Consider the following 21,688-nt stretch of genomic DNA (forward strand, 5'->3'; position numbering starts at 1 on the left):
AGTTTTCTCAATTCAGAATCACACTTGGTTTAACCGATATTAATCAGCTTATCTCTAGAAATGTTTAAAAGGGAAATCGGTTCGAACAGATAAAACCGGTAGTTCCTCCTAAACTGTCAGATTCCAAATTCACCAAGGTATCTATGGAAGAACCGCATTGTCTATCAGTTAGAGTAAACCGACCGGTTACTTAGTGCATGCACCAAATAACCGCATCAGAACGAATAACTGAAAACCAACCGGTTTGGAAGTAGTTTACTTCGGATTATTTGGTCTCCAAACAAAAGTGGAATAATTATCTGTGTTTAAACTTATCTGTTCTGAAAAACTACCTTTTCAAGGCAAAACGGTCATACCTCAAAAGACGTGAAGATATGATATCTTTCACCGTCCAGGCCTATGACTCACATCCTAGGTTTTAGACATTCTTATTTCATGCAAAATGTTTTACCCTATGGTTAATAGACACTATTATCTGCTACACACTGGATAATACTATCATCCCTCTACTAATATATAAGTTAGACAAACCTTAGACAACAATCACAAGCTCCAACCTATCCTCTTACTAAGACAAAATGTCAGTTTCCAAACATCCTTCAAGTGGATTTCGATTCAGCTCAAGGCACTGAGCACTATGAAGTCTTCAAGATGATTAAGTCACTTGAAGACACCGGTCTCAAACATTTTCTAGATGACAAATATGTCATCTTCCAAGAAACAGTCCTGGAATTTTTCTACAATGCTAGGGTTTTCCGGGGTACCCCTCACTTCGACACCCACATTCAGTCCAAAGTGGGAGGGACCGTGTTTGATTTATCAGAAAGTGACTTCGCCAGATACTTCGATCTTCCGAAGCAAGGGCTCACCGACCTAAACGTTCCGGCTGAACTAAAGGCCGAAATTTCCTTAAGCTTTGCTCGTTCAAACCGCCCGGTCGGTGACCATGGTGCTAGGTCATCGTTGAGAGTTGAGTACCAGCTTCTCAACGATGTTATCGGTCGAGGCATCCTAGGAAAGGATGTGACCAACACCTACTGTGCTACAGTTTTTAACATGATGTCTGCTATCACAACAAACACGCCAGTCAACTGGTCCAGAGTGTTATTCGATGTCCTGATCTGGATGATCGGCATTCGCCAAACCGTCCTCGTTCCCCAGATCAGCTGCCTACTTTTGGAACTTGGGGTTCCACTCTGTCCGGGTGAATGGTTGAACCAGGCCCATGTCATAACCAAGGAGGTTGCCGACTCATTTTATGAGCGGTTTGAGAAGGACTGGAAGAGGAAGAACCGACACCTTAACTCCTCCGGAAATTAAGTCACTCCTTCCTACAACCGGTCATTTTGCTGTACGCACCGTGTATCAGTGTCCCACTCTATCATGATCATCTCGGTTTAGTCTATGCTATTTTCGGTTTTAATTATGGCCCTTTCGGTTTCATGTACTTTCCTCCATTAATTAAACGTAACTTTCAACTTCTAACTACATGAGTAATTACACAAACTTAGTTACTTTCTAACTAGATTCCCTACCTCAAGCTCCGCAACCGGTCTAAAGTAACTCCTTCGCAAGGAGTTTTGGAAACATAAATATTCTCTTCTTAAATAGGACAAAACTGAATTTCAGCATTAAATGCCCATATTTTCCCTCCAATCTTAACACTATATAAGAAACCTTCCCTTAACAATCCAACATACCTCCAACAAATTAGAACTTCTTAAACTCTCTCTTAGCAAAACTTGAAATCATGTCGAGCTGAACACTAAGAAACTTTCTATGCATTGATTTCGATTCAGTCCTTCAACATGATGACCTGGAAGCAAAGGAACTCATGTTTGAATCACTAATCGACACCGGTCTTCGTGATTTTCTCGAAGAATCCGGACCTATGCTCATCCCAGAAGTGCTGGAATTCTTCCACAATGCATACATAAGTGACGATGACATTGTCTCCACGGTGAGAAGGCACACCATCTCTCTGAGCGAATCCGAATTTGCTCAAATGTTCAATCTGCCCACCGAAGGGTTTTCCGACTTCCCATCCCGGGTGGGAAGCGCCGCGACCGACTATTCAGAACTGTTCTCCGAAACCGAGGTGCTGGTGGAGAACCACGGTCTGAAAACCCGCCTTGCCCACCACTTCCAACTCCTTTACGAGATTGTCAACCGATCCATCATCTGCCAATCTCCAAACCAACACTACTCCAAGAAGGTCTTCGACATGATGACCTATATTGTCAACAACACCCCCATAAACTGGGCATCGGTCCTCTTCCAAAACCTGAGGACTATGGTCGAGAAAAAGAAAGGTCTCGGATACGCCCCCCATATCAGCCGGGTCATTCTTGAACACAGTTCAGATTTTTGACCGGGTACACTGGCGTGCCCATCAAATGTTCTCGATGAGGAAGGGGTGGAAGACAAGATCTCCAGAATAATTATTACATAAGTTATAAATGTGTATCTTATGTATTTCATACCGATCAATATATCGGTGTCTATCATGTATCTTTTCTTTCAATGATTATCTGACTTTTAAGCTTGATAACCGGGTCAAAAATCGCAATATCAGAATATCTATCTAACTGACTAACCGGCTGATATCGCTAAATTACTTCATTGAAAACTCGGTCAAAATCGAAAACCGCATCCTCACGGTTAAATAACCGACTCACCTAATAAACGGTTACAAGAACGAACCGCTTCATCGCCGGTTAAATAACCGTGTAAAAAGCCCGCTCAAATTTCCCGCCCATCTCTTCCCGCCCATCACTTCCTGCCCATAGTCTTTGGAGGGAAAATTCCCGCCCAAACCTGACGTGACGGTTCACGGCGGTTGGAATTCCAAACCGCGACTATAAATAGGGTCCTTAGCCATTTTCTTTAACTCTCACGCGAATCGGCTTTCTCTCTCTAGCTCTCAAATCTTTCATACACTCTCAATCCTTCGATCCTCCGTTCCATTCCTCCTACAATGGGTCGCGAATCCGTGCTGTTCAAACATATCGTCCAAGTTGACTTCGAGGAAGTTCGAGCAAACGGCTCGGCGGAAGCACAACGGGTGATAACCCAGATCTCTGAATCAGGTCTCGAGCACTTTCTGAATGGGCCATTCGTATTATATCAGGATGCGGTCGACGAATTCTTCCAAACCGCCATCCTCCCCGAAGGAACTATCATCGCAACTATATTCGGACAACGCCTCGAACTGACGAAGGAGTCGATTGCTGAAATATTGCACCTACTAACCGAAGGGAGTGACTTCTTGGTGGCCATAGACGAGGAAACCTTCCAGACGGCTTGCCGGGATCTTTCGGACACAGAGGTCCCTATCGCGGTATCCGGTAAGAAATCATCCCTTAAACCGGAATATAGACCACTGTGTGATATCTTCACAAAATCGGTTCAAGCAAGAGGAGGCAACTTTGACAGTCTCACCCGGACAAAGATTGAAATGATTGCCGATTTGGTCAACGACATCAAAATCAACTGGGCGAAGGTGGTTTTCGCAAACCTGTGTGAGATGGTGGATCCGACATCTAATCGGTCATGGGGATACGCCATTCCACTTGGTAAAATAATGCGTCATTTCAACATTAACACCGCCCCTAGTGTCCTCCTCGCACCCAGCAAGATTATAAAGTCGCATCAGTTCATCAAACCGGAGGACAGGCAAGGCAAAAAGAAGGCCTCCGGTTCTACAAGCAGCCGAAAGAAGAAGGCAGCCAATAAGAAGGCAGCTCCGGTCCAAGAAAAATCCGGAACTAAGAGAGATAAACAACTAACCGGATCGGCTAATCCGCGGTCCGACTCCCCCAATGATGAAAATTCGGCATCAAGCTCTGACCGAACCATTTCACAACATACCGGAGAAGATCAGTCCGGTAAGGGGAAAAGACCAATAGTCGAAGAAAAATCGGTCCGACATGATGTCGGCTCGGACAGAATACAGGAGGAAGATGACTCCGCGGATGAACACACCCGGCAAACGGCCGAGGATCTCGTCAGCAGAATCATGGACGAGATTCATAAGTAGGCTCACGCAGCATCCGACGTCTACTATCAATGGGTCCTGCACCAGCATCAAATACTCTTCAAAAACATGCTACCGGATCTCACCGTTAACCAGAAATTCGAGAAGTTGGTTGAGATGGAGGAGGAGGTAATCAGCCTCACAAAGGCTTAGAGCGTCACGACCGCCCTAGGACGAAGCAAGATGGTCGAACCGCATGCTCGGTTATTAGGGCTCACCGAACACATTCGACGCCTCCAAGAAAAGCATATTCCAGGGACACCGGACTCCTCACTTGAGCTCTTGGTGTTGAACTTGCTAGCGGTCAAAGAAAAGGACCTGACGGAGGAGATGGCACGGCTTGAAGCGGAGCCCGAGCACCAAGAAACATCGAACTTATCCAGATCCCCTCCTGAGGATGTTGGCGGTCAGAATCCGACCGATAATGAGCAATCCTCTCCTCCACCGGAACAGGTAATCAACATGACCGAACCCAGGACGGGTACACCGCTCACCGACCAGCGAGTATCTGCTAAAACCGGGGACTCTGTACCAACTATAACGGAAGAGAGGGTAAAAGCACTCATAGAGGAGTTTGTCAATGACGCCATTCGGCCATGGCAAAAGAAGATCAAAGAAACCGCGGTCGATCGGATCATGTCCGTTGAAGTAAATTACGGCAATACAGATCAGTTGTACGGCGGTCATCTTGACAGAACCAAGGCATTGGAGGAGACAATTCCGAAGCTGGTGACCGACCTCGCCTCTGTCAGCCAAAATGTCGCTATGATGGAACAATCTCAAGAAACAACCGATCAAAGGCTGAAGAAGGTTGATGAGGACCTGGCTCAATCCGGTGCCCAAGCCGGTTCTACACTTGAGAGGATGGTATCGCTTGAAGAAAAGCATGCCAAGATTGAATCTGATCTAAAAGCGGTCACCGAATAGGTGGCGGAGTTAATAGAGGCAAAGCTGGCTGCCGATAAGGCACTTGAGGAGGCAAATGCTCTCGCGGCCCAAAGGGTCCAAGATGCCCTGGATGAGCAGGCTCGGATTCAGAAGGAAACGGTTTTGGCAGATGCGAACCTGGCCGGACATATTCAAAATATAGAGAACAGTGCACCGGCCATCGCAATCCAACAGAATAAAGATGCTATTCGGCTAATGGTCCAACAGGAAACATACAATGAATTTTTCGAAAAATTCTCCCAAGTCAGTTTCCAAAAATCCGGCCAAATAAATTATTAAAAACAACCGGCCTACATTTGCATTCCTACATGATTTTGAATATTTTAAATAAAATAATCAAAAAGGGAGAAATTGTTAGATAAAATTAGATCGGTTAAATAAAACTTAACAAAAACAAATTTCCTGTGCAGGAACAGGTAAAGAATTCAGCCGGTCAAGTTACTCAACCGATTAAGAAACTCAACCGGTCAAGCAACCCAACCGACCAAAAACCTGACCGAACAAGAAGACAAGATCGGTCAAATCAGAAGGCCAAAATCATTGAACATTCGGTCAATCTGAAGTTATGGAAAAACCGGAAGCCATCCAGTTAACATAAATAAACGACCAGTACAAATAGACACTTCAAGTATCTGTTGAGGATGATACCGAAGGAACAGACTTTAGTATTGTCATATTCATACAAGTCTGAAGACAGTCTGAAGGCTACAGAAGATCGTCCGACAAGATCTTTCCACTCCAAGATAAATCAGAGACGAAATCTTCCAGGTACAGGCAACTGTCCAACCGACAGTTACCATATTGAGTAAAAGACAAACCTAACCGGTTAGAACGCCAGGTCTGAAGACTAGACCGCCAGGTCTGAAGATTTGACCGCCAGGTCTGAATCACTGAAACTCTGCTCAACCAATCAGATTCAAGGAAATGAAATGTGACCGTTGGCACATTTCACCTATAAAAGAAGGAGTTGAAGAGGAATAAATGCGGTTACAAGTTCTAAGAGTCTTCTACAACCTAAGTTACAAATCGTGTTCTATCTCTCTAAATTAAAAGAGAGCTTAAGTGTGTAGTTGAAGAGTGATTACAATTTCGGTTACAATTGTACGAGTGTTATCGAGCAGAAAATAAGTCTCGATCGGATTGTGTTTGTGTATTCCTTAGTGAATATCCTTCTCGCGGTTTCGAGAGGAAGGGGTGACGTATGAGTTTATCTCCGAACATCCATAAAATCCTGTCTTGTTATTTACTTTCTACCGGTCTTGTGTTCTAACCGATTCCACTTAAACCGTCCTACATCATTATAACCGAAATACCGAATACCAAAACCGACCTACCACACTCCAAACCGACTTCATCCAAATCCGGTTCTGCCTATCTCGTGTGTGTTGCTTCAACCTGAAACAAACCACTTCCGCACTTGAACTCGGTTAAAGGTTTTGTGACAGTTTATGTAGTATTGAAACCCCGGTGTTAATCTCTAACCGGATTAATCACCACCCGTTGAGTGAAACGCGTTAACCGGCCAACCCCGGTTCCCCAGCCGCGACCTAGATCCTAACAAAACTCTCTCTTCTGAAAACAAACGGTTAAACTATATTGTTAGTACTTGGAAAAGATCTAGAAAGCTGTCAAATATCAGATCAGTCTGTTGAAACTTGTTAGATCTAAATCCAGTTTAGGATTTGATAGTAAAGACCCAAACTAGTCCTGTAAGAAGTTAAACTCAGCAACTGACAAACTTAAGCGAATAAGTTTTTTCAAAGGGAGTTTAACTAATACTGCAACTGATCCAATACATGAGGAGTTAACTTTGAAGGATGAAATAACTTATGTTCCGTCAATTGTTAGTTGGCTCAAAATTAAGTTAGAAGTAATCAGCAAGTCTAGCAATCTAAAACCTAACAAGAAATCAAGGAGTTTGAAAAGAAAATCATTCTCTAAAGCTAAGGGATCGGTGGCTAGTAGGAAGACGTCTTTTGAGTCCAAATTATATGCATTAATTACAACACAAAATGCGAAATCCATAAAGATAACTCAAATATGGATACCCAAGGGACTAATTGATCGAGAACCCAATTGAATGTGGGTACCAAAATTGTAAATATTTCTTTATGTAGGTGATACAGGAAAGATGAAAAAAGGAAGCTTGGAGCATACTCTTCTGAGCACATGCTCTAGAAGATCAACAGTGCCACTCGCCACTCCTAAGGACTAAGTGTTTTCTACCTTAAAAATATTTTTGATCTTAAGGACCTCAAAACATTCATTTATTCTTTTTGTACATGCATAAATTGAGAGGGAATTTTAATATAAATAAAGATGCACGCAGACTAAAGCCTTAATACATTTATTAGACGAGGCCGTCTAAAAGAAAAACAAGTACTTAGACGTATTCTTATTCACACACTCTATGCTTCTAAGTTAAATTGTCTTGGTTGATAACTTGCGTAGTTAGACGTTGACGTCTAATAGAAGTTTAGATGTTTATAAGACCAGAGCAATTGGGCGATCACGTCTAACCAAACAAACGCCTAATAGATGTTGTTCATGCGTAATTAGACGTCGATGTCTAATAGACGTTTAGACATCTATAAGACACGTGATTAGACACCTGCGTCTAATAGACTCATGCGTCTAATAGACACTTAGATCATATGGATTGTAGATGTAAGAGAAACTTCTAACTATGTGTTCTATTAAACACTTCATCTTCAAAACTAATTAAGGACAACTGTCCTCTATGCGGTGTCATCTGACTCTCTCACTCAAATATTAAAACAATGAATTTCAAATAACATGAAGACACGTGTCTTTCAAGATAAAATTAAAAGATTGATATACCCTTAAATTAATGATGACCATCTTTGGGAAAAGACGTCTAACATTAATTATTGGGTCCTACTTTTATGTAAAGTGACGGTCAAGCCATGCGACTATTCGAAGTCTATTTAAGGACATATTGTGTTAGAAAAATTAAGTAAGTTAATTTTAACCAGACAAAGAACTTAACCAGTCTCAAAATTCCTTTTACAGGTACCGCACCGGACTGGTTGAGACACTCTGTCTCAAAGAATCCGGACAATCAAGAAAAACTGTTTTACTCTTCCAATCGGATCGGCTGAGATGAAAACCGCATGAAGCATTCTTTCCAGCCGGCTTAATATATCGAAGATCTTAAGGCCAATGAGAAAATATTCAAATTGATAAAATCTATAAAAGATGACGTAATGAATATCTTGGAAATGAACATAAGAAAGGATCCGTGATCCCTATCAGAAGCATGCAATAAAAGCAATGATGATTAATTGTCCAAGATCATAAGCAACTTCATGGTACAGGCGGCTACTCTCGTGCATGGCTGCCACATGTACAAAAAGCAAGGCTACCTACTCTAGCCGGTTCGGCTGACCAATCAATAGATGAAAGAGAAATATGACCATTGTCATATTCTCAATATGAAGGGAGCCAAGAGCAGTAAAGACAAACAATGTGCGTGAGCTAAAAAACAACTCCGTTCTTCATACAATCAATCCTGCTGAGTTCATATAGCTTTTTTGATTCAAAGTGAAACAATTGTTGTAAAAGAAATCTGTGTATTTTACCTTGTGTAAAAGTATTACATCATTGTGTGAGTGGTGCAACCGACGAGCAATAAATAAGACTCGATCGGAGTGTGTGTGGTTGAATATTCCAGTTAGTGAATATCCTTCTCACTATTTGAGAAGAAGGGGTGACATAGGAGATTCAACTCCGAATATCCACAAAAATCTGTCTTGTATTCTGCATTCTATTTTCCAGCTTACTTACAAACACCAAATCGAAACACTATTAACTCAAACCGAACCGGGCCTCCCTTAATACAAACATAACCAACTTTCTCTCCATCTTAACTGACTTCTCCTAATACCTTTCAAACCAAATTGCGTACGTTGCTTCAAATTGAAACAGACATTTCCTCACTTGAACTCGGTTCAAGAGTCTATGACAATCTGTGTAGTGTTAAGAGCGGTTCTAGTCTTTAACCGGATTAGTATCAGTGTGTTGTGTGTTGTTGTGTAAGTGATCTACCTTTAGCTGGACCCCGGTCCCCTATCGGCGATCCCGATTCTAACAAGTGGTATCAGAGCAGGAATCTTAACACTCAATCAACCGAAAGAAGATGGAAGCATGACCCACAGCGATAAGCCACCGATGCTAAACAGTGAAGCGTTTAGCGACTGGAAGGTTCAGATGTATCTATATCTGATAATTTTGGATGATGAGATGAAAACCATCTTAAAGGAAGGATCGATAAAGATTGAGAAGGAAAGTGGAGCATGGACAACTGAAGATAGAAGAAGAAATAACCTGTATAACCATTGCATGAGACACATTTTCAAAGCCGTGGACGACGATACGTTCAACAAAATCAAAGACTGTCAAAGTGCAAAGGAAGCCTGGGAAACTATCATTTAGATCCATGAAGGAAACAAAAGAACTAAGGAGAATAAAATCTTGGTGGAAACTCAAAAGTATGAGAACATCAAGATGAAGCCGGGAGAAAACATGAAGGGATTTAGTGACCGGTTCACCAGCGTGGTCAACGAGTTGTACACATTCGGAAAAAGATATGAAAACCAGAAGATCATTGTAAAAGCATTGAGATCTCTACCAAGTGCATGGGACATAAAGATCATGGTGATGAGGGAATCAAGCAACCTCGGGCAGATGAAGCTGTACGATGTGTTTGAGGACCTGAAGGCTTATGAATTCGAGATGAAATCTCGGATTGAAGACGAAGCAGCAACATCAACCGCAACTAGAGCTCTGGTGACGTCGGTGGAACCATCGGTTCCTGTATCAGCCGCTCCAGTTCCTATCAAAAGTGCTGATCAGATCAGTGAAGACGTGATGGCCATGCTAGCACAGAAATTCGGGAGATTCATGAAGAAGAATCAACCATCTAACAACAACTACAACTATAATTACGCTAAAAAATCCAATGTAAGATGTTTTAACTATGATGGTTTTGGTCATTACAGGCCGGATTGCAAAAGACCAAGACGAGATGACCGAAAACCGGCAAACAACTACTAGAGAAACGACAACTAGAGACACGAATATCAAAGGAATGACATGTAGCGAACCGATGCCAGTGAAGTAAAAGAGATCTAGAAGGCACTAATAACATCTGATGGTGGAAGCGACTAGGCATACTCCGACACCGAAAATGATGAAGAAAGAATCACCCGCTTCATGGCAAATGAAGAAGAGGTATTTGACTTTTCCTCCGAAAGATTTTGATAGGATCGGCTTTATCGATAGAGACGGGGGTCTGGCTATGGATGAAGGCTTATGAAAAACGGTTTGAAAGAAATCCTGTTAGGGATTTAATTCGCTTTCTATTTTACGCAAACACTTGTAAACACTTGAAACAGATTCAAGGCAGAATTGTTTACTTGAGTTTGAAGCTCAAGATGAAATATGAAAAGATGACAGAAATGAAAGAACACAGTAGTTTGTTTATGGATGTTCGGAGAAACTTTCCTACGTCACCCCTTCTTCCAACCACCGGAAGGATTCACTATAATATGATTCAAATCAAATACAGTTTACACACACTTAACTCACTATTGAACAGAACACTTTCTGTTCAATTACAAGATGAAGAATATCACTCAGCTAAAGGTGTTTTTGATTCTAGCTCTCTCTTGATTCACACACAGTACAATTAGAAAGCAGCTTCACAATATGAATATTTAAAGGCTTGAATTCTCTTGTAATTTCAGTAAGCAAGATGATCGAGAGATTGTCCGTTGTCCTTTAGATTTGTTAAATACTGAGCAGGAGCTAACGGTCGAATCTTTTAGAATGATACGTGGCACTCTTCCATTGGAAAGCCTCCATTGTACACAACATGTTCTGAGCACAAGGATCGTGGCCGTACACCATTGGTAGTGCGCCGAAAATTCCATTAGAGATGTACCTGTAAAACAAGTAAAATGAGGAAAATTATATTACGTGACATTCGTTGGTTGGTTGCATATAGCTGTTGTACTGATCTTCACTAGAAAGTGGAGCAGGAGTTGGGTACAACTATAGCACGTGGGTAGACGGGTGCTAGCTTCAAGCATACTGCTTAAGCTGAGCATTAGACGTATTTCAGCTAGACGGATTGTAAAAATCAGTCTAATGAAATCAAACATCCCCTTCTAATAACAAAGTCTATTAGACCGCCTAGTCTAATAGAATTAGACTACACGTCTAATTATCCAATAACCATTAGACTGCACGTCTAACTCCACTGAGTTAGACTGCACATCTAATTCCAGTTCTACCTTAGACTTGTCTGAAAGAGTTAGACTTATGTATAACTTTCACTTAATTAGACTTCACGTCTAATTATACAATAACCATTAGACTGCACGTCTAACTCTACTGAGTTAGACTACACGTTTAATTTCGGTTCTACCTCAGACTTGTCTGAAGGAGTTAGACTCACGTCCAACTTTCACAATGCATTATACTACCCGTCAAATCATTCACTAACTATTAGACTGCACGTCTAATTCTGGTTCTACCTCAGACTTGTCTGAAGGAGTTAGACTCACGTATAACTTTCACAATCTATTAGACTGCACGTCTAACTCCGCTGAGTTAGACTGCACGTCTAATTCCACACATATTAGATTATCTGTCTAATTTCAAATATATAAGACTGCACGTCTAACTCCACTGATTTAGACTGTACATCTAATTCCATATACATTAGACTTGCGTGTAATTGCAACTATATTAGACTGCACATCTAACTTCGCTGAGTTAGACTGCACGTCTAATTCCAAATATCTATTAGACCATATATCTAATTTGATGCATTCATTAGACTGCACGTCTAACTCCGTTGAGTTAGAATGCACGTCTAATTCTATACATTCATTAAACTGCACGTCTAACTCCGCTGAGTTAGACTGCACGTCTAATTCTATGCATTCATTAGACTGCACGTCTAACTCCGCTGAGTTAGACTGCACGTCTAATTCTATACATTCATTAGACTGCACGTCTAACTCTGCTGAGTTAGACTGCACATCTAATTCTATACATCTAATGCCAAAATTGGTCTAATAACTCTCATTAAAGCCAAATCTTATGAAGTGTGATTTCGATACACCTGCATCAAAACTCATAAGTCATTTCATCATCAAAATCTACATGATTAAGTTATTTCAACATTTAGTCAAAATAATTTGACCCAACAATTTCCCCCTTTTTGATGAAGAAATTGGAAACCTGCATACATATACCAAAATATGCATTCATCATATAAATAAAACAAACCCTTGTTCAATTACATCAAACTTCCAAAACCAATATTCAGAAAACCATCAAAGAAACATTGTTTGAAAGAATTAAATAGAGTAGAAGTAAAAAATTATTGTTCTTCTGATAGGATCGGCTTTATTGATAGAGACGGGGGTCTGGCTAAGGATGAAGGCCTATGAAAAACGGTTTGAAAGAAATCCTGTTAAGGATTTAATTCGCTTTCTATTCTACGCAAACTTGTGTAAACACTTGAAACGGATTCAAGGCGGAATTGTTTACTTGGGTTTGAAGCACAAGATGAAATATGAAAAGATGACAGAAAATGAAGAACACAGCAGTTTGTTTATGGATGTTCGGAGAAACTCTCCTACGTCACCCCTTCTTCCAACCACCGGAAGGATTCACTATATGATGAGAATCAAATACAGTTTACACACACTTAGCTCACTATTGAACAGAACACTTTCTGTTCAATTACAAGAAGATGAAGAATATCACTCAGCTAATGGTGTTTTTGATTCTAGCTCTCTCTCTCGATTCACACACAGTACAATGAGAAACAAGCTTCAAGAAAGTAAGTTCAGTAAGCAAGATGATTGAGTAGTCTCTCTCTACAAAATAAGAATGCTTGTTCGTTTGTATTGGCTTGAGAACCGATGCTTTGTCCGTTGCTCTAAGGATTGGTTAAATACTGATCAGGAGTTAACGGTCGAATCTTCAAGAATGATACGTGGCGCTCTTCCATTGAAAGCCTCCATTGTAAAGAGCAGACTCTGAGCACAAGGATCGTGGCCGTACCGAACTGGTAGTGCGCCGAATATTCCATTAGGGATGTACCTACAAAACGGGTAATGTGAGGAAAATTCTCTTACATGGCATTCCTTGATTGGATACATATAGCTGTTGTACTAATCTTCACAGGAAAATGGAGCAGAAATAGGGTACAACTATAGCACATGGGTAGGAGAAATGCTAGATTCAAGCGTACTGTTTGAACAGAGCATTAGACGTATTTCAGTTAGACGGGTCAGTCTAATGAAATAAGTCAACTCCTTCTGATGAAAAACGTCTATTAGACCGCATGGTCTAATGTACTTAGACTTGCGTCTAATATCAATAACCATTAGACCGGTACATCTAACTCCACTGAGTTAGACTACCATGTATAATTCCGGTTCTACCTCAGACTAATCTGAAGGAGTTAGACTCACGTCTAACTTTCACTAATTAGACAACCCGTCTAATTATAATAACCATTAGACCGGTACGTCTAACTTCACTGAGTTAGACTACCACGTCTAATTCCGGTTCTACCTCAGACTAATCTGAAGGAGTTAGACCCACGTCTAACTTTCACTAATTAGACAACCCGTCTAATTGTAATAACCATTAGACTAGTACGTTTAACTCCACTGAGTTAGACTACCACATCTAATTCCGGTTCTACCTCAGACTAATCTGAAGGAGTTAGACTCACGTCTAACTTTCACTAATTAGACAACCCGTCTAATTATAATAACCATTAGACCGGTACGTCTAACTCCACTGAGTTAGACTACCACGTCTAATTCTTTACGTCTATTAGACATACACGTCTAACTACGATGAGTTAGACTGTACGTCTAATTCTATTAGACTTACGTCTAATTCCGTGTATTCATTAGACTACCCGTCTAATTCTTTACACGTCTATTAGACTTACACGTCTAACTCCGATGAGTTAGACTGTACGTCTAATTCTATTAGACTTACGTCTAATTCTATTAGACTTACGTCTAATTCCGTGTATTCATTAGAATACCCGTCTAATTCTTTACACGTCTATTAGACTTACACGTCTAACTTCGATGAGTTAGAGTGTACGTCTAATTCCATTAGACACACGTCTAATTCATGCGACTATTAGACTGCCCCGTCTAACTCCGTTGAGTTAGACTGAGCGTCTAATTTCATTAGACTTGCGTTTAACTTAATGCGAATGGGGATCAAAATTGGTCTAATGAACCTCATTAGATCCAAGTCTAATAACATGTTGTCTTAATACACCTGTATCAAAACACATAAATTATTTCATCATCAAAATATCAGTGGGTAAATTATATCAACACTTAGTCAAAATAATTTGACCCAATATCCTCCCTTTTAACTCGAGGATCGGTTGGGCTCATGTCTTGACCGGTTAGCATGTTGAGAAAAGGAGGATAGCCGCGACCACCACGACTGCTTCCACTTGATCTACCACCACGATCACCACCACTGGCACAACCTCCTTGATCAACATTGGATAGCCTACTACGGCCACCACCAATGTTTCTGCCTCCACGATCACCACCGCTTCGACCTCCACCACTCTTGGTTGGCCTAGGATTATCATCATTGCTTGGAGCTCATCTGGATCTAGTGCCGGTTGACACACCGTCACTTCTTCTACTTGATTCTCCTTGGGTGATTCGAGGTTGAACTCTTTCAACATTAGCCTTTGCGTTCTCCTTTCTTTGAAACTTCCTTGCAATGGAGTCAGCAAATTCCTGTCGCTCACTATCATTTCTGCTCAAACAACCCTGAATTTCCACCATCTAATTCTTCACCAGACTGAATTCTTCCAAAGTCTCCTTATGACGTTCATCATTGATTTGCCTTTCAATGTCCAACAATTCAGTTTGACGGTTGAAGAGTTTCTTTTCAAACTTGGAGAAGTTTATATTTGAGACATGAGTCTCATACGTGTTCTTCTTCAGAGTGTTATCCAATTTAGTAAGGACCTTAATAATCTCGCCAAAACCCTTTCTTTCTTCTTTTTTCGTGTTCATGGCCTTTATCATGCTCTTCTGAAGAGATGAGAGCACAGACTTCATAGACTTTAACATCTTGTTTCCTTCGGCAGAGGATTCTTCATTTGATGAAATCTCTTCAGACTCTACTGCCATGCTCTGAATTGGCTCAAAGTTTGTATGAATCTGCAAGGATTGCCCCGGTTGATTCTTCTCGGCTTTCTTAGCAGCTTCATTCTGCTCTTCTTCTAACAGTTCTTCTTCAGCTCTCTGAAATCTCTCATATAAATTTCCAGAGTAATGAAGAGGAATGTTGATATTTTCGTGAACATTTCCCACAATGGTGTCGGGAAATAGACGGGGCTTTTTATATATTGCGTGTTGATTCTGTTCCTCCTCAGATGAGGAACTTTCTTCTTCAACAATCTTATTTTTGGAGGGTTCCCCATCAGATCTGATAATTTCTGGCTAAGTTAACTCAGCAACTTTCTCTTGGGCTTCCTCTGTTCTCACAACAGAGGATATCACAACATCTTCTTCAAGAGGATCTTAATCAGCCTCCTCAATCACATCTTTTTCAGGAACTTTTTCTTCATTCGTTTCAAGGGCTTGTTCAGGCTCTTGAATAATTACTTCTTCTTTATTTGGATTCTCTTGAATTGGTTGATCCAAAATGCGTCTCTCTTCAGCAGAAAGATTCCCGAATTCGATCAAGAGAGCAACATCTAGCTCATCGGCATCGTTTTCAACGTCAAGGATGTCCATCGGTTCATCATTGTCAAATGGCTTTGCACTAGAGCAATTTGCGCCATGAATGTATCGAGTAGCCACCGAGACGTAGCTATCCATGATGTCATTTAGCCTCTTCAATACTTTCACTTCCACCTCAGATCCTTTCTCAACAAGATTGAAATTAGCCTTTCTGGATTCAAGAATTGGATAAATGGCTTTTCCATATAAGGAAGCTTCAACGAGATCTTTTCTCTCCAGAGCCTCAACTACCTCTGAAGTTTTAGCCCATTTAAGAACTTTCTTTTCATTGGCTACCCGCTTCTTCCACTCTCGGGTTATCGTAGAATTTGACAAAGTATCATTGTACTTAGACGACAATATCTCCAGGGACCATGATTCAAAAATCTCCAATTTTTCAGCTGCAATGACTTTAACTTGATCTAAAATGAGGTTAACCATGCTTGTTGCCTCCTATACTTCTTCAGAAACTGGAGTTGCAATCTTCTTACCTTTTCCAACAACCTCTACGGGTTTTGGAGCAGGTCTGGGTTCACTGATCACAATTCCACCTGTCTGTCTTGTAGAACGCATCAGTTCGAACGCCGATTGGGATTTCTTACACAGCTCAACAGGGAGCTCTACACAAATAACTTTCCCAGATACCAATGAATCTTTGGGAGCGGAAACACAAGATTCTTGTTCGACAAATTTATCAACAACAAGGGTAAGAATTGCACATTGTTCCGGTTGAGCACTTTCTATAGCACCGGCGGCTACTAGATCAGGTTGAACAACAGGAGACACGTTCCTGTTAGCATTTTTATCATCTGGACCGGCTGACTCAACAACGGGCCCTTCAGCAGTTTCTCTTAAGGGAGAAAATACAGATTTATCTTGTTCCACTATGGGAACATCAAACTTAGGCACAACGACCAACGATTTAGAAGAGGTTACCTTTAATGATTTAGACGCGCGGGGCGCCTTCGTTTTCTTCTCCTTTGAGACACTGGATCTCGAAGGCTTTCTTAGAATAGTTGCTGGAGTAGATAGAGAGGACATCGGAGTTGCAGCAAGTACGCCTGGACCTTGCCTTAACCTTGAATCCACTGATTCAGAGTCCTTTTTGGTTGAATTTTTCAGACTAGAGGAACTGGCCTCCAATTCATTCACTGTTTTCGATCTTTTTGCCCATGTTGACATAACAGAAACTGACGGTTTTTTGGATCGGGTAGAGGGCTTTCCACCAGTTTGATAACTAGATGCACCATAGGCACATTCCATGTTGTTATTCATCCTTATCAGTGTCCTAGCCACTGTAAGGGCAGTGAATACTCTCGTAGAGTTGATCTGCTTAGGTTCACCAACAGGAACCCCCAAATGCTTTATCAAATGACTCAGTTGAGCCGCATACGTTATGCTTTCCTTGTTCGCCTAACAAATCGAAAAGCAGAGGTTCTGGAAAAGTGTAGATGCCCAGTTTACCTGTATTCCCTTTGAAATAGCGCACATATAGTCAAACTGTCTTGACTATAGAGATGGAAGAAGCCAGATTTTCCTTGTAGCGCCTTTGCTACCATGTCGTTCAGCAAAATGAAGTGGGGTTTGAGAACCTTCTTATTTCCATTAACATGGATCATCGAACCATCGACAGGAAATATTTTCTTCATCTCTTCCATGACTTCTGGTGAAAGGATCAAGTCGAACGTGTGCCCCTCTGTTGGAAGTTTAAAGAACTCCGCATATACGGTTTCATCGAAAGAAAATTCCATGCCATTGACAGTTGCTACGATGGATTCACCCACCATAGTTGCAAATTTGAAGAACTCTCGAACTTCTTTCTCATAGAATATGAACGGACCGCCGAGATACTTCCTCAACCCAGAATATTCTTGGGTTCTGAACATGTCCACTACTTCCGGTTGATCTAAAGTGTACACTGACGGAAAATCCACCTGCAAAGTACAGTGACCCAAAGTGATTTTCTTGTTCACCATTTTCGAAAGAATATGAACCGACACAAGATTTCAGAGAGATTTAGTGAGAGAAATGCAAAGAGAACTAGGGTTCTTAAGGATTTCGAGAGATGAAAAAATTTTCAAACTAATGCACTAATGTCCTTATATAGACAGAGAACAGAAATACAGAATAACCGTCTCTTCTTAAGGGTATGCCCCATCAATAAATGTTAGACGTCCTTTTTCAAGGAGTCATCATTAAAAAAATGAGGGTATATCAGTCATTTTCTCTAAACTTGAAAGACACACGTGTCTTCATGTTGATAGGAGATGACTGTTTGATATTTTGAGCGGGAAAAAATAAATAGCTCTCAACATGGGACAGCTGTCCTTGATCGGTCTAATCGGCACGTAGTTAGACGTTTTTCTTACTCCACAAATCCATATAACTAAACGTCTATTAAACGGATGGTTCTATTAGACACATATGTCTAATTCCGTGTTATAATAATCCGTCTAATGTCTATTAGATGTGTACGTCTAATTCTACATGAACACCACGTGTTAGACGTGTTATTGATTAGACGTGAGCATCCACTTGCTCATGACGTAAAAACGTCTAACGTCTATTAGACGTGTCCGTCTAATTGCATAGGTATACCACCTCAACATATAGACTTAGATGAATTGATTTTGAGAAATAATATGTCTAAGTACAAACCGTTTCTTATAGACACACTTGTCTAATTAGACCGATTAAGAATATTCGTCTAGAGAGTATTTTTACTTCCAAAGTAATTTTCCCTCTCATTATGTATATGGACATAAAAATGTAATAAATAATTTTTGTGATCCAAAGACTAAAAAATTTTTTAACAAATAAAACATTTATTCTACTAGAATGGCAAAGGCCATTTTTAATCTTCAAGGTTGTGTACTCAGAAGAGTATTCTTCTTGCTTCATTCCTGCAATCCTCCTGCATCACCTAAAAAAGAAACTATTTACACATTTTGGTACCCATACTCAATTGGGTCCTCGATCAATTAGTCCCTTAGGATTCCATATTTGAGTTATTCTAATGGATTTCCCATTTTGTGTTGTTATTAATGCATAAGATTTTGACTTAGCAGATGACTTCCTGCCAGCCACTGATCTTTTTGCTTTTTAAGAAGACTTTATTTTGAAACTCCTTGACTTAGAGTCTGGTTTTAAATTGCCAGATTTATTAGCTGCTTCTAGCTTATTCTTAAGCCAACTGACAGTAGGCGGGACATAAACTATTTCATTTTTGAAAGCAACTTCTTCATGAATAGGATCAGATTCAATGTCAGTCATACTCCCTTTGACAAAACTTATTGACTTAAGTTTGTCAGATGAGTTGGACTTTTTACATGACAAGTTAAGGTCATTGCTATCAAACCCCAATCCGGATCTAGATCCAGCAGGTTTCAACATACTGATCTGATGTTTGACAGCTTCTCCAAACCTTGTCCATGCACAGACAACATAGTTTAACCTTTTATTTTCAGATGAAAGGGTTTGAATCTGTTCTTTGAGCATCTAATTCTCATATGAGATCTCTTCAATCTTCTTTTCAAAAACATTTAACTCTTCAGATTGAGACAAATTTGGTTTGTTTACATCTGATGAAGATTTAGTTTCATTTAGAGATTCTGCTAGCTTTCTGTACTCGATGACCATGTCATCTAGTGCAGCTACCAGTTGTTCCCTTGAAAACCTTTCGGGAGAGAAATCAAATACCTCAGTCTCCTGAGTTCTTTCTTCATCTTCTCTTACCATGAAGCAGGCCACCTCTTCTTCATAACTTTCACTGGATGAAAAGTAGGAACCATAACTGCTTCCTCTGTTCTTTTTGTCACCTGCCATAAGAGCCTTCAGCTCTTTTCCATCATCCTTGGAATCTTCACGTTTCGGCTTCCGGCATTCCAATGCATAATGACCTTTAATACCACAGTTAAAACAAGTAACATTAGCTTTATATTTTTTATTGTCATTAGAATTTGAAGAGTTTGAGTTATAGTTGCTCTTCTTCATGAAGTCGCGAAACATCTTCACAAAGAGAGACATGGCATCGCTGCTCAGCTGCAGAGCTGCCATCTTCACATCCGGAGCGGTTGGTGGCTCTTCAGCAGTCACCACCACCTTGGTAATAATAACGGATGTGGGTTGATATTCTTCCATCCCACGGTTCAGCTCGAACTCATAGGCCTTGAGATCAGTAAAGAGATCAAAGAGAGAGATCTTGTTAAGATCTTTGGATTCTCTCATCACCATTGTCTTTATGTCCGTTGTCCTTGAGATTTGTTAAATACTGAGCAGGAGCTAACGGTCGAATCTTTTAGAATGATTCGTGGCACTCTTCCATTGGAAAGCCTCCATTGTACACAGCAGGTTTTGAGCACAAGGATCGTGGCCGTACACCACTGGTAGTGCGCCGAATATTCCATCAAAGATGTACTTGCAAAACAAGTAATATGAGGAAAATTATCTTACGTGGCATTCGTTGGTTGGTTGCATATAGCTGTTGTACTCATCTTCACTAGAAAGTGGAGCAGGAGTAGGGTACAACTATAACACGTGGGTAGACGGGTGCTAGCTTCAAGCATACTACTTAAGATGAGCATTAGACGTATTTCAGTTAGACGGATTATGAAAACCAGTCTAATGAAATCAAACAGCCCCTTCTAATAACAGAGTATTAGACCGCCTGGTCTAATAGAATTAGACTGCACGTCTAATTATCCAATAACCATTTGACTGCACGTCTAACTCCATTGAGTTAGACTGCACGTCTAATTCCGGTTCTACTTCAGACATTTCTAATTGATTTAGAATTACGTCTAACTTTCACTTAATTAGACTGCACTCTAAGTATCCAATAACCATTAGATTGCACGTCTAACTCCACTAAGTTAGACTACACGTCTAATTCCGGTTCTACCTTAGACTTGTCTGAAGGAGTTAAACTCACGTCTAACTTTCACAATGCATTAGACTACCCATCTAATCATTCACTAACCATTAGACTGCACGTCTAATTCCGGTTCTACCTCAGACTTGTGTGAAGGAGTTAAACTCACGTCTAACTTTCACAATCTATTAGACTGCACGTCTAACTCCGCTGAGTTAGACTGCATGTCTAATTCCGCACATATTAGACTATCTGTCTCATTGCAAATATATTAGACTGCACGTCTAACTCCACTGAGTTAGACTATACGTCTAATTCCGTATACATTAGACTTGCGTCTAATTGCAACTATATTAGACTGCACGTCTAACTCCGCTGAGTTAGACTGCACGTCTAATTCCGAATATCTATTAGACCATACGTCTAATTTGATGCATTCATTAGACTCCACGTCTAACTCCGTTGAGTTAGACTGCACGTATAATTCTATACATTCATTAGACTGCACGTCTAACTCCGCTGAGTTAGACTGCACGTCTAACTCCGCTAAGTTAGACTGCACGTCTAACTCCGCTGAGTTAGACTGCACGTCTAATTCTATACATTCATTAGACTGCACGTCTAACTCCACTGAGTTAGACTGTACGTCTAATTCTATACATCTAATGCTAAAATCGGTCTAATGACTCTCATTAAAGCCAAATCTTATGAAGTATGATTTCGATACACCTGGATCAAAACTCATCAGTCATTTCATCATCAAAATCTCAATGGTTAATTATTTCAACACTTAGTCAAAATAATTTGACCCAAAAGATTTACTAAAGAAGACTTAGTGACTGCACTCACCGACATGGTCGCTGAGTTCATAAACTTGTCTTCACTTATACCGACTCGGTCAATCCACGAAACTGGAGAGTCAAGTGGTACCGCTTGTGAGCCAAGCGAAACCACGGTATACGAACCGACTGGACTATCCTTAGAGAATGAGAAGCTCAAGAAGACAGT

The sequence above is a fragment of the Impatiens glandulifera genome, chromosome 5, assembly GCF_907164915.1.
Source record: "Impatiens glandulifera chromosome 5, dImpGla2.1, whole genome shotgun sequence".
NCBI classification, from domain to species: domain Eukaryota; kingdom Viridiplantae; phylum Streptophyta; class Magnoliopsida; order Ericales; family Balsaminaceae; genus Impatiens; species Impatiens glandulifera.